Source organism: Sinocyclocheilus rhinocerous, unplaced genomic scaffold, assembly GCF_001515625.1.
Source record: "Sinocyclocheilus rhinocerous isolate Xijiao unplaced genomic scaffold, SAMN03320098_v1.1 scaffold1565, whole genome shotgun sequence".
Classification (NCBI taxonomy): Eukaryota; Metazoa; Chordata; class Actinopteri; order Cypriniformes; family Cyprinidae; genus Sinocyclocheilus; species Sinocyclocheilus rhinocerous.
In genome coordinates this window covers 443342-458167 of record NW_015655464.1, presented here as the reverse complement: position 1 = coordinate 458167, position 14826 = coordinate 443342, and positions in this window count along the sequence as shown.

Genomic DNA, 14826 nt, shown 5'->3' with positions numbered 1-14826 from the left:
GGAAACGAGGAGGGATATTGAGAAGCACCCACTCAGAGTGGATTGAACTATCTCAATTCAGCTGTTCTGAAACCGAAAACTCAAGAGTTTCCAATCTCAGGGTAAGTCAACTCAGAGTTCAAGTTTTAACTCATAGTTTGTTGAACCTCCTTTCTGGAATACACCCCTGTTCTGAACCCAAGAACTCAGAGTTTCCCATCTCAGGGTAAGTCAACTCGGAGTTCAAGTTTGAACTCAGAGTTGGTTGAACCTCCTTATTGAAACGGGCCCCAGGTGTGCCTAGTTAATTATCCTTATTTGGTCTGAGTACTTAAGTTCCTGTATGTTCACTGAGTTTGTCTGGTCTTACGTCTACAGGCACGTACTTTCATGTCACTTTCATATCTTTCGGGATAAATGAATGCATTCGCGTGTTGTAAATCCTGTAGTGAGTGCCTGGTGAAGAGGGAGAGGTTTATTTTATAGTTACATATACAATGCTCATTTCTTATGGAAACGGGCCCCAGAAGATCAGAAAGAGCTTTATTGACAAGTGTGTTTACACACACAAGGAATTCGTCTTGGTGTCAGGAGCTTCCAGTACAGAAAGTACAGACATAGTGCAGACATACATATAATTTAAAGTAATAAAACACTAATAATAAACAATAATAACAATATAGTAATAAAATATAGCGAAAAAGAAAATATCAATTTTTTCAAAATAGTGCATAGCCAGGAGAGGAAAACCTGTCTTTGTAAATTGCTTAATGTAATTGGAATATTACTAATCTTAAATTTACATTTCAACATAAACACTACGCCTCCAATTTTGAAAATTGAATTTTTTTTATCTATTTCTGTAAGAATGGCCAAATGTGTTTACACACACAAGGAATTTGTCTTGGTGTCAGGAGCTTCCAGTACAGAAAGTACAGACATAGTGCAGGCATAAATATAATTTAAGGTAATAAAGTGAAATAAAACACTAATAATAAAGAGAACAGACAATAAATAAAAAAATATAATATGGTAATAAAATATAGAGAAAAAGAAAATATCAGTAGACAGAATTGTGAATGTGCATATGTGCTATTTACAGATGAAGAGTTTTGATAAGTTAAGTTTGATAAGTTGTTTACAGATGTACAGTCCTGAGATATGTTATGTATTGTTCATTTGGAATATGGCCTAGGGGGAAAACTGTTCTTGTGTCTGGCTGTTTTGGTGCACAGTGCTCTGTAGCACCGGCCAGAGGGCAACAGTTCAAAGAGGAAGTGTGCTGGGTTTGAGGGGTCCAGAGTGATTTTACCAGCCCTTTTCCTCACTTTGGAGGTGTAAAGTTCTTGGACGTTAGGCAGGGGGGCACCAATATTCCTCTCAGCAGCCCTGACTGTCCGTTGTAGTCTCCTGATGTCTGATTTAGTAGCTGAACTAAACCAAACTGTTATAGATGAACACAGGACAGACTCAGTGATGGCTGAGTAGAACTGTGTGAGCAGCTCCTGTGGCAGGTTGAACTTCCTCAGCTGGCGAAGGAAATACAGCCTCTGCTGGGCCTTTTTTACAATAGAGTCAATGTGAATGTCCCACTTCAGGTCCTGAGATATGGTGGTGCCCAGGAACTTGAATAACTCTACTGCAGCCACAGTGCTGTTCATGATGGTGAGTGGGGTGAGAGCAGGGGGTTTCTTCTGAAGTCCACGATCATCTCCACTGTTTTGAGTGTGTTGAGCTCCAGGTTGTTAAGACTTCACTAGACAGCCAGCTGCTTAAAAACTCTTGTCTATAAGTAGACTCCTCACTGTCCTGGATGAGGCCGATGACTGTAGTGTCGTCTGCAAACTTCAGGAGCTTGACAGAGAGGTTTTTAGAGGTGCAGTCATTTGTGTACAGGGAGAAGAGCAGCGGGGAGAGAACGCAACCCTGAGGGGCACCAGTGCTGATTGTGAGGGTCCTGGATATGAGTTTCCCCAGTCTCACTAGTTGCTGCCTGTCTGTCAGGAAGCTGGTAATCCACTGACAGATGGATGTGGGTATGGAGAGCTGGTCAGTTTGGCTGAGAGAAGATCAAGCATGATGGTATTGAAGGCCGAACTGAAGTCCACAAATAAGATCCTTGCATATGTTGCAGGATGTTTAGCTGATTTCAGTTTCTGCCTAAAAAGAATGTAATGCTTTTATTCACCAACTGTTTTTTCTGTTTATCACGGTTTCCACAAAAATATTAAGCAGCACAAGTATTTTCAACAATGATAGTAATGATCAGAAATGTTTTTGAGCACCAAATCAGCATATTAGAAATATATGTCACAATTGTATTAATGGGATATAACATAGCAGACCTATCGGGTCTCTTGAGAAGACAGGGGTGAATCTTTCTATTTGAGGTGCTGTTGAGCCTGATTTAAAGCTGCAACAACTGTACTGTCATCTTTTAACTTTGATCCTGTCACCAGCTACTTCCTTCTACTCCTCTATACAGAAGAATGTTGTTTTTCAAAACAGCCACACCTGTCATGTCTGGATGCACTATGGTTTGAAAGTGTGTGAGCTTGTTCTAGCCTGTCGCTGTCACAACCCTCCAAATAGACCGTAAAAAGTCTATCTCTCAAATTACACTACAATGCACCAATTGAACCCACTGCTCTACAGAGTAGAAATTCTTAGAATCACTATGCCCATAAGCAAGATTCATATGTCAGGTTGATATTGGCTCATTATGCCACCCCTGTTTTCTTAGAAACTCTTGTGCTAAACCAAGATGTTATAAAGTGTTATTCTTGTACATCTTGCTCACATGACCGGCACAGTGCAATTAAAAAGTTCCATAATAGGAACCTTGTCAGTAATGCAAAAGGTGCGAATGTGCGAAGGCTGACAACATCAGCATGTGAGATCATAAACATCACGATTTATTACATTTAGCAATAATTTCTCAGAACCTTGTTAAGCAGCAATAAATGTTCCACTATTGTTTCTCACACTTTAAGTAGTGGCTTCATTGGTGGAGTCAGTCATTGTGTCGGGGGAAAACTTAAGTCATAGTGTTTTCATGTACTCTTTTCATGTCAGAAGTTTCCCCCAGTTGGACAGGATTCTGCACCGCTGTGCTTGCATGGACTTGCAATATATACCTACACAGGGGTGCAGATCTTGTATCAGTTTCTGTGCATATATTGTGTCATTCAATGAGCAATGGTCATAGAAGCTACACACGAAAGCTAAAATACTGTTGAAATTAAGTAAGTTAAAACTGATGCACTAAAATCCCTAACTACATATAGAGATAGATAGATATGTATCAATCAAGTGTGTAGCGCATGCTTAACCAGACTGACTTGGCCTATAGCTTTTCAACACAGGCTATTTAAGTTTCAGAAAGTCTTTGAAATGGAATATCTTTAAATAATTTTAGAGAAGATAGTTTCCCTTGTAAACAAGGTTGGGGGAAATGAACCACATTAATCACTGACATATTTGTGTGTGTGTGTGTGTGTGTGTGTGTTTTTTAGTTAAGTATTGTATTTAATACATCAGGCTTTTATGGCTCATATATGCAAATATATAAACCATCCTCAAATGTGTCATAAAAAGAATGTAAATAATAATAATAATAATAATAATAATAATTTGTAACGCTAAAAATTATGTTGATAATCAGGAAAACACAATCTGCTTCAGTCCAGTAAATGTTAATCTTGAATTATTATTAAACAATATCAAAGTTATTCTTACCTCATAAAAATCATTAAAGATTTCACAGCAAAAAGACTTCATAAAGCCATCAATCAAAGGTCAGAATGCATTAAGTACAGTAGATTTTGGGTTTATCAGCAAAGATTTGATCATTGAATTTATAGGCCCTAGAAATTTTCGTATCAACTATGATACAGTAGGCTAATATATTCATAAATATAATTTTTTCTTATTGTTTAACAGAATGAATGTTTACTGTAAGTTGTGTGAGAATAAAATGTTTAAAAAATGTGGCTAAAATATTGTAACAAGCATTCCCAAATAAGCATTCTGTTTTCAGTCAACTTATACCCCCAAAGGGGCGACATCCTGGGGAATAAAAAACTTTAAAATCAAAAACAATAAAAAAAAAAAAAAAAGCGAGAGATTGTATTATTTGTGCCCTAGTAAGATTGAAAATACCAATAAATTAATTTTCTGATGGCTCTTAATGGTTTTGCCCTTTTTAGTTTTTTTTTTTTTTTTTTAATGAAACAATGATGGTAACTAAGGAGCATTCAGAAACACATAACTTATTCAAGTCTAAAATGTTCTGTTTTCCAAGAAGAGAAAAACTATGCAAGGACTTTTAAAAGGTTTTTGCACATTCTGCTTTGCAGTTCATGCCCTGTGGTTTTTGCATTTAGCTGATATTATTAATTAAACTGACATAGAAATGAGGAACATCACAAGCAATTTACATTTAATCATTTAGCAGACATTTTATCCAAAGTGACTTACAAATGAGGGCAAAAGAAGCGATAAAATCATCAAAAGAGTATCAATATATATGTGTTGTGACAAGTCCCGGTTAGTCTAACACAGTACACATAGCAAGTTTTTTTCATGATAAATAATAAAAAAGTAGATAGAAATAAGATAGAATAGATAGAGCTGGTGATAGAGGGCCAAGTTATTATTATTTCACTTGCAAAACACAAGCTTCTTGAGGGCACATAAGTCTGAAGTAGTAAAGGGGTGCAGAGCCAGTGGTTGTTTTGTAGGCAAACATCAATGTCTTGAATTTTATGCGAGCAGCTATTGGTAGCCAGTGCAAATTGATGAACAGAGGTGTGACATACGCTCTTATCGGCTTGTTAAAGACTACTCTTGTTGTCGCATTCTGGATTAGCTGCAGAGGTTTGATCGAACTGGCTGGGAGACCATATTAATGACATATATGTTTTAACTTAAGCACCTATTTTATACAGGGCAAAGTTAAATATAAGACAAGGGTTGAACCACTTTAATCAGCCAAGGCTATGCTTCTCATGTAAATTCTTGTTTTCTTCCTCCTTGCCTTCTATCATTCTCTTTAAGTTACCTACTCTCTAAATTACATGCTCTAAATTAAATGCTCTAAATTACCTACTCTCATCTTAAGGGCATTAAAACATTCAAGCAATGTAAAGGCCTTGTAAAAGGCAAACAAGCACAAAGAGGTTATCAACAAAGAGATTTATAACAGATTTTACTCAAGAGGTAAATTGACAACTTGGTCCATAATTCATGAGGCTTTTTAAAAAATCAATTTATTGTGTTTTGCGCTTGTGCTGTGTGCTCCTGCATGGGTCCTGTTAAATAGATATACACCTACAGGATTTAACAGAACATCCCAGCCATTATCTGACAGCAGCACTGATTTAAGTCTGTAACCGACCTGCCCTGCTAACGTAAAGACTGCAATATGAATCTCATCTGCATAAAATTAAATCTACATGAAGAACACAAAAATTGATCAGGAAGTTTTAGAGTGCTCCTGTGCAACATGGCTTTTACATGGATCATAATCACAGACAGAGGCAATTTAATACATATGAAAGGCATGAAAGGTATAAATAAAATGAATATAAATAATGAACATTGTTTATTATTTAATTTAATATTTATATACTAACATTATTATCTGTAACTATTTGACCCACAGTCTACACCATAAATGAGAGTGTAAATATTTTCCCACCTGTTATATCTGATATTAGTGGTTTATCTGTGTGGAAGCTTTCTATTTGGCCATGTCGTGTTCTGTTTGCAAGTGCATCAGGGAGGCCATGCAATACGAAGGGGCTGTGGTAGGATGTGGTAAGCAAGAGCCTAGAGCTTTTATATATAATGTGTGTCAGCAGTGATGGGGGGAGGCAGCAGATGGGTGTCGTTCACAAGCTTGATGGCTCCTTTTTTAACACTCCTGTAGCATCTGTCTCATGGTAGGAGTGTGAAAAGGCTGTGCTGGGGATGACCATTGTAGTCATTTTGAGTTTTGCTGGTATTTATTTTTATTATTTTTTTAATTTTTAAGAAAATCCCATTCAGAAAATATTACATAACCCTTTTTCCTGTGCAATTAAGTGGTCACTACATAAAAATTACAGACCCTTAATTTCTTTGTAAGTGGGCAAACTTACAAAATCAGCAGGGGATTAAATAAATATTTTCCCCACTGTACATTATTTAATCTATGCAAAGAGTATTGTAGTCTTTGATTTTGTCCATGATTCCCCATAATGCATTATACTGTACCATTCATGTAAACCAGTGCTCATCAGCCTTTTTAAAGGATTAGTTCACTTCCAGAATAAAAAATTCCTGATAATTTACTCACCCCCATGTCATCCAAAATGTTCATGTCTTTCTGTCTGTCTGTCTTCAGTCGCAAAGAAATTAAGATTTTTGAGGAAAACATTCCAGTATTTTTCTCCAAATAATGGACTTATGGTGGCCAATGGGTTGAAGGTCCAAATTGCCGTTTCAGTGCAGCTTCAAAGGGCTCTACATGATCCCAGCCGAGGAATAAGGGTCTTATCTAGCAAAACGATCGGCCATTGCCAGAACGAATTTACCGGTATTTTTGAAAAGGTCCTGTTCACACGTGATCGCTACACTCTAAAAAATGCTGGGTTGTTTCAACCCAACTTTGGGTCAAATATGGACTAACCCAACGGTTGGGTTAAATTTTTACATTAAATTTTTAACCCAAAAGTTGGGTTAGTCCAAATTTGACCCAAAGTTGGGTTGAAATAACCCAGCATTTTTTAGAGTGTAAACAGTAATTTACCAGTGATTTACCAGTAAAGACTGTTGGTGCGTTCCAAACGGGATATCGCCCTCCGAAGGGCACTTCGGAGTGAAAACAATCATGGCCGCCATATTGAAGGGTCGTTCCAAACCGAAGTGCTCAAAACTGGCCACTTCAAAGGCCCCTTCGGAATAAAGGATTTCGAGGGGTACAACTGATGGACACTTCGGGCTCCCATGATCCTTTACACAGGGAAGTTGTTTGGCAGCAGAGTTCGACTTCACCTATAAATGTATGTATAGTATTGGGGTTCTATAATAGATAACATTCAATGGAGGAAAACATGGCTATTACCGTATAAATTCTGCATAGCCAATACAATGAAAGATTTTGCATAATATCTACCCCTGTAATGCTTTTTTGCCCAGGTACTGTGACAAAGTTGATATGTGCACCTTTTGTGGGAGTGAAAGTGAAGGCATTTGTCAATTATTTTTTTCATGTAATGCTTCTTCACTTTTCTGGAACGAGTTGAGTTCTTATTGTTTCTCCAAGGTTAATATGAACTGTAATTTACACATTAAAGATGTTTTTTGTTATTTTGAAAACCAAAAAAATCTTTGGAATCTACTGTTAACTTTCTTATCCTTGTGAGAAAAATTAATTTTCACAAACAAAGGTTTCTTAAGAAAATACCTACACTTATAGATTTCTTATGTGAAGTAGAACATTTAATCAGATTACTAAGAATAATTAATAATAAATGTGCTTCTTTTTTGAAGAAATATAATTAGATCTTTCACGTACCATGATTGATACCTGTTTTATTATTATTATTATTATTATTATTATTATTATTATTAATATTATTATTTTGTTCCAAGTACAAAACTTGTATTTGGAAATGTTACATTGTGCAAAAATTATTATACTTGTTTAATATTTACTTTTGCTGGAATCGTTCTGATTCCTAAAATATGTTTGCACTATTGTATTGGTTTTTGAAATATTAATTAAAAAATGTAGGCCTATGTATAGTATTTTTCTATACTACTTTAATATTTATACGAGTTAGATTTGGTACATTATTATGATCAAAGCAAAAATACTTTACAGCTACCTTTATCAGTCCATTCAAATGTTTCAAATACATAATATACATTACAAATACATATTACATTACATATACAAATATTATATATTATATTTAACGTAAAAGTCGATTGGGGGGTCAACCAGCGTACAAAATGTGCGACAAAGGCGCATCCTTGATCGTCTTGTTAAGGTGACGCAGAAGTGCATACCAAAAAATAGAGTTTTATGGGCGTTCCGCATTGAAGACTTGGAAGTAAACGCCCTGCTATGATTGGATAACAGTTTTGCATAGTAAACTAACTTTCTGTGTGTCTGTTTGACAAGCTACGTCCTTCATAGTTAGAGCCTTCTGTCTTGTTTACAAAGGAATCCTCGGCGAAATGAAGCGAACAAATGCTCAATGTTTTACTCACGTGAGCTGAAACTTCATTAAGTTCAACCATGCATTCCTAATATTTGAATCCGAAGGAAGGTTATGCAGCGACTGTGTTCTTCCACAACCGGGCACTGCATAATATTTTGCAATCTTCAACGGTATGTTTACTGCTTGGTTGCTTGGTTGCTTCCCTACTATGTCATGCGCGAATCAGTGGGTGGGGCTACAGAATTAGGCGTTGATATTCTTCTGTGGAGGCGGTGTTGGTAGGCACATTCCAGGATCTGGCCTTCTCTGGACCTGGTGTTAATAAAAGCTTTTATTTCAGTAACAGGGACGTTTTCAATTCTGAAACTTACAGGATATTCTTTTAGTACTATGACCTCTTATATCAAAAGCTCAAGTAAAAGTTGATTTCTCAATTCATGACCCCTTTATGAGATGCTCTGTGGTTTGCAGGAGTGAAATTGCCTACTGGTGCCTTCTTTGGCACATCAATCTTAATTTTCAACCATAATGTTTTCAATTCACTTAGATAAATTAGAGTTTATTCTAGTGCTTTGTTGTATTTAGTGTTAATTGATGTAGTTAGATGCTGCAACCTAATTAAGAAACTGCCATTGCTCAGATTAAATTATATATTATATAACTGTATAGTTATAGCCTATATATCGTCCCCTTAAGTAGCTTATAGTGTAGATAACTTCCTAACTATCTTTCAGAGTACATTAGATTTTGAGTAGCTTAGCCTACAGTTTTTATAGTAGCTTTCCAAACACTGGTGCTCTCTTTACCTCCCACCGTGTTCATTACAATGACATTTTCTTTACTTATCCAAAACAAACAGTGCTACACTATTTAAAATGATCGTGCTAGAGTTCTCATACATATCATGCTGTAGTGTCAGCTATTGTCCCTGCCTCATATAATTAACACTGGTTTCTATCTCATCCAGTAGGCTAAATACTACTCTCAACCACCAATTTCCTGGCTTGTCCTTCATTATGTCTGAGCTGCTGCATACACACTTCTGCACTTACTCTCTTCAGTGAGCCATTCTTTGTAATGCAATTCAAAACTGCAGAACTCTTATAACTATACAAGATGTCCATATTTTCATCATTTGTTAATTATTATACAACAGTTAGTTCTGATCCTCAAATTTGATTGGCAAAGCAGTCACCCTACCCTACTTTCCTGAGTTGCTTTTTCTTTGGCATGCCAATGCCTGCTAACAGCATGTTCAGCCTCTTCTCCAAAAGAGGCCATGTAGTAGGCATGTGGTGATGAGAATGTGTAAACTGTCCATGAATCTGCACCTTTAGTGGGATTGTCCTTCCTCCTCCTTAATCTAAATCCAACAACATTAAATAAAACCATACCTGTAAATACAGCTTTGAGAGATTTTAAAATAAGAAGAGCAGCTGAGATCAGCTCACTGTAGGATATGGATTACATAAACTATATTACCACCTGAAACTCATCCAAGTTCTAAAGAGTCTTCCAAAAATCTGTCCTGAGAGACATGGAATGGAATGAAGTGTTCCTGGAAAAGTAATGTTTCCAGAGAAGATACCATACCTAAACCAACAGGCCAGCATACTGCTTTCTAACTCAAAGCAAAAACAACAGCACAGGAAAGGATTAAAAAAAAAATCTTGAAGAAAACCTTAAAATCGAATCAATGTGCAAAAATAGAAACAAAGAAAAAATTTTTTGCTAATGCATACTGTATGTCAGATAAATACTTCAAGGAAGACTGAAAACCCATATCTATTTAATGAATGAGTACATCCAAAAAAAATGCAGGTACCATTAAACACATCAATTATTTATTTTTTTAGTTGTGATATACTTCACTCTTTATAAATGTTGCATTTATTGTATGTACACAGGAAGTGGCTGAATCAAGTCCAAACCAAGAGTTTCAGATTGTCAAGAAATCCCCCTCTTTAGAGAAAAGATAACACCTGGGGCAAAATCAAGCGATAGATAAAATACAGACATAATGACCTATGGTTACAGAAGCATGTCTGAACATATAGACTAGCCTGAACAGAAACGTATTCATAGCAGCAGAGTTCTTACACTCCAAAAAAGGAAATTTCCATCCATCCTTTCCTCAAACAACTTGTCTTTGGAAGGGTCTTGTTTGAAAGGAAATTTCATGTGATGAAATCCAAAAGACAAGTGTTTGATATTAAGCATATTTTTCATCAGTAGTACTTATCAACATCTGGCACATTTTCAGATTCAAATGTTAATTATCATAATGACATGCAGATGTGATTTGGAGAGTGTAAATGGGCAGGAGGTTCTTCATTTTAAGTTGTAATCACAAAGGTTGTTACTTTTAGTGCTCAGGAGTATTTCCTCAGCTTGGGTAGCAATGTGCATCAAAATATCACTCATATTCATCTGAAATGATTATACATCATTTATTTCTTAAAAGCCATGGAGGAATCCAAACCACCAGATGTTCATTATTAAGATAAAAATAATCAGAGAGTATGTTTATTAAACATACTGTGATAAAGCCAGGAATGTTTTCTTGTAAGTTCTTACTCATTTCAGTGTTGTTTTATATTGAATGGGTGTTTCAGGTTCACCTTTAAGTATGGCTAACACTATTATTTTAGGTTGCCCTCACAGGCATCCATGAGCCTGTACTTGTAAAGTTTGTACATTTGATACTTTCATATAATACTCCTCTTAATTATCTTGTCAAGCGGGGAAAGTTGGCTCAATTATGAAAGTATTTGATGTGGTCTTTCTTCTAAAAACATAATGAGGGGACAGTGTTGTAGAAAGTTGGTGGTGAAAAACTAGAAACAGGAAAATACAAAAATAAAGCACTGTAAGAATATTTAAAATCAAGTTTTAAATAAAATATTTAAATAAAACAAAGATTATCAGATTATGTCTCACAATAAAATACTATTTCAGTTTTTCTACTTCAAAATTTCATGTTTAATTCAGTGTTTTACTTGCCGTTTCTTTTTAATTGTTTGTAAAATTTAATAGCAGTTTCTGAGCGAAAATAGTTTCTACACCAATTTTGTTTCAATGTATAATGCTGTTTTGGGGTTAATTTGTCCCTGACTCTCATACAGCATGCATGTAAAAATTGAAAGAGCGCTTGCACTTGACATTCACTGAACCTTGCATCTGTTCAGTGCTTTTCCTGCTCATTACTGCAGTGAAGAACATGTATGTCAGTAACAGGCATGATGGTAAAGTTTCCACATAAAGAGCTGACATTGATTTTATATTGTTTTGCCAGCCAGTTTGTAAAGAATTTTGTAAAGAATGTGAAAAAATGCCAGTTCTCTTAAAAGTGAGCCTCTGCGTAAAATACGCTACAGGGATGATGTAATAAATAAAAAGTCAATAACAAAAAAGAAAGCCTCAAACAGTATACACACGAAGATCAATCCTTGCTATAAGTTTTTTGATCTCGTTTATACTTTTATCCTCTGGCAGGCTCAGAGAAATCTGTTCATTGCTGTTTTGTGGAACTGAAATGATTTGTGGGGGATTTCAAACACAAAGGAGACATAAAAGTCTTCACCTATTGACTTTCTTATTGAAGGTGGTGGGGGCAAAAACATCTTGGTTGAATTACCATGGAGATTCAGCAGTCAAACAATAACAGAGAAGGAATGATATGAGGTATTTGCCTGGTTCATCTCCTTTTGACATTTGGAAAACCTATATGTGCAGATTTAACCAATTTCCAATAACCCAGTCAGCAATTGCATGCACTTTGATATAGCCCAATAGAAATCAGTGTAAATACTCTATTAAAAACTTTAACTCTTCCCCCGCCCCAACAGAGGCAGAATGAGGAGCAAGCAGGGAGAATCCGACCAAGCAGGGAGGATCAGACCAAATGCAAAATGAGTAATTAAAGACATTTTAAGGTGATTTTACTCAAAATGGCTGAAAAAATCATATATTTGATCATTAGTAATATGATTTATCAAATTGATTACCAAACTGATGTGGTGTGGTCAGTGTGATGTGACAATAACACAGATAAAGTTTGGTGTCAATATCGCAAAGCTTTGCAGAGATACAGCCTCAGATGCAGTTTGTCATCATGCCATCAAATTTGTTGATGTGGTAAATGAAAACCATTTCATCTATCAACTTGAATTCCATGTCTTGTTTTTGCCAGCATGGTTTGAAGATGATCTGAGCCAAATTTGGTGAAAACCAGACCAACGGTCTAGGAGGAGTTTAAAAATGTAGGTTTTCAACATAAATCAAAATAGCAGATGGAGGTTTGGGCGATTATGGCATAATTGGTATTGATATTCTCGGCATGATCCAAGGAATTTATCAAGATAAGTCTCATGGCAATAGGCAAAATGTATCCAAAGTTATTAGTATCGTTTGAAAGTTCATTGTAATTTTTGACTGTATGGTGGCGCTGCCATGAAATGTTTTGAGTACCTTCAGGTCATGGTGCTGAAGACACATACCAAGTTTCATAACGATATGCCAATGCATATATAAAATATAGCATGTTTTGTCAAAATAAAAAATGGTCAACACCCAAAATGGTCGACATGGAAAAATCGGGTACTATTCGACATTCAACATGCTGCTCCAAATGTAAAGAGACCAGTCTTGTGATTTTTAGCCAAACAATTCAGAAGTTTTAAGCAAAAAATTTTCATAACTCCTGACCAATAGGTGGCTTTGCTGAAACTGTGCAGATAAACAGAGGTTATCACCAAGTTTCGTCTGAATATGCTAAAGCATTGCAGAGATACAGCTTCACGTCCACTTTGGCAAGCTCTTTGACAAATTTGTTTGCACATCATTCGGAAACAGTTTGACTGATAAACTTGATTTCCATGTCTTTTAGCCGACATTTTCTGAAGATGATATGGTTCGATTTTTGCAAAAGATTTTTGGAGGTGTTTGAAAATGTAGGTTTTTCAAAAATTCAAAATGGCAGAAACATTTTATGATGGAAAAAATGCCAGAGGAAAAAATAATTTTGCTTCGAGCCCTTCCGGTCGAAAAGTTATTAGCATAAACATGCGTGCAACTTTAGATAAGTGGTGGAACTAGAGGGTTTGAGTTAGAGACTCCAAATTTGGTGTGGTTAATGTTCAGACTGTCCTCTATCTGTGTGTCAAATTTCACAACTTTTTACCATACGGTTCTATGGGTTACTATAGACTTCCAGAGTGGAAGAAGAAGAAGAACACTAACAGATTCAGTAGGTGCCTGTGCACCTTTGGTGCTTTGCCCCTAATAATGCAATCAACAAACATTAATATAAAAGCATCCTACTGAATGAAATGTTGACCCAGGGAGTGGACTGTACAAGCTTTGGAGGTGGAAGTAATCTACTCTATATGTTTCGATCATTGTTCTGAATCCTATCCGGATGTAGTCTGTCAAAAACGTGATTTTCTTGGCTTTTTGTTCAAAATGTTGCTTTTTTCATGAAACTTAGCCACATTCAAGTGTTGATAAAAAAAAATGAATGCATAAAGCTAGAATTTATTTTAAAAGCAGAGGCTCTGTTCTTTCTTTTAACATGTTCAGAATATTCATTACATGTTCAAAATATTAATATAACAAAATATTCTGGGGGCCATGAAAATTTTGGGAAAATTATGAAACATGCTGATGGTGGCTGGCAAGTGTTTTTTGTTTGTTTAAATGCTGGCGGGGAAAGTGTTAAGAATCCTTATTACTGAGGTTTAATCTAGTGCTGAGGGCACAGCACTCTGATCATGCACTGTGTGAGACAGAATGTTCGAGTCATCATACATGCAATATGAGTAATATCTTCCTGTCAGAGTGACAACACTCTGGTTTTACATGTTTAATGTCATTCACTGTGACTGACAAAGGCTTTGACCCTTCTAGTTCTCAGGAACTAAATGTATTCATGGACATGTACTTCAAGTTCATAAAGTCAACTCCCAAATCTCAGCAGACAATGACTACATACATTCAGAATGATTGCCACACATGAGCAATAACTCCAAATCAACTGCAGAATTCTATTGTTAAACTGATTTATGTGTCCACTGTAGTTTACAGAAGCATTTAAAAGCTTTATGCTATAAACACTTAATAAGGTTAGTCATTGTCTAGTCATTTAAATATGTCTCATTCAAATGCATTGTTTGTCTGTTGCCACACTAATGCATATCACCTCATGATGTTTGTGATGTGCTCTAGCCCAGTGTTTCCCAACCGGGGTGCTGTCTGTCGAGAGCAGGGGTGCCGTGTAAAAAATCTTTTTTTAATATTTTTAAATTGCTAAAATGTTCAAAAAAGCATCTATTATATAATATCCATTTCTGATGTCGCCACTAATTAGAGATGCACCGAAATTTCGGCTGCCGAAAATTAGTTCACCGCTCAGGTTTCACTTTCAACTGGTGTGACGCTCTGCGTATTATCCCGCTCCGCTCAGTCGCTCCACTCGTATACCGTTCATACGAATCGGAACAGCAAAGTCCACTCAAAAACTGAGCCGACAGGAAACATCGATGTAATGCAGTATTGCTTCTGTCTGCAATAGCCCTACTGTGTTGTAACATGGTGTGGTATATGGGCAACTCTGGTAACACTGCCCTCTCATTCA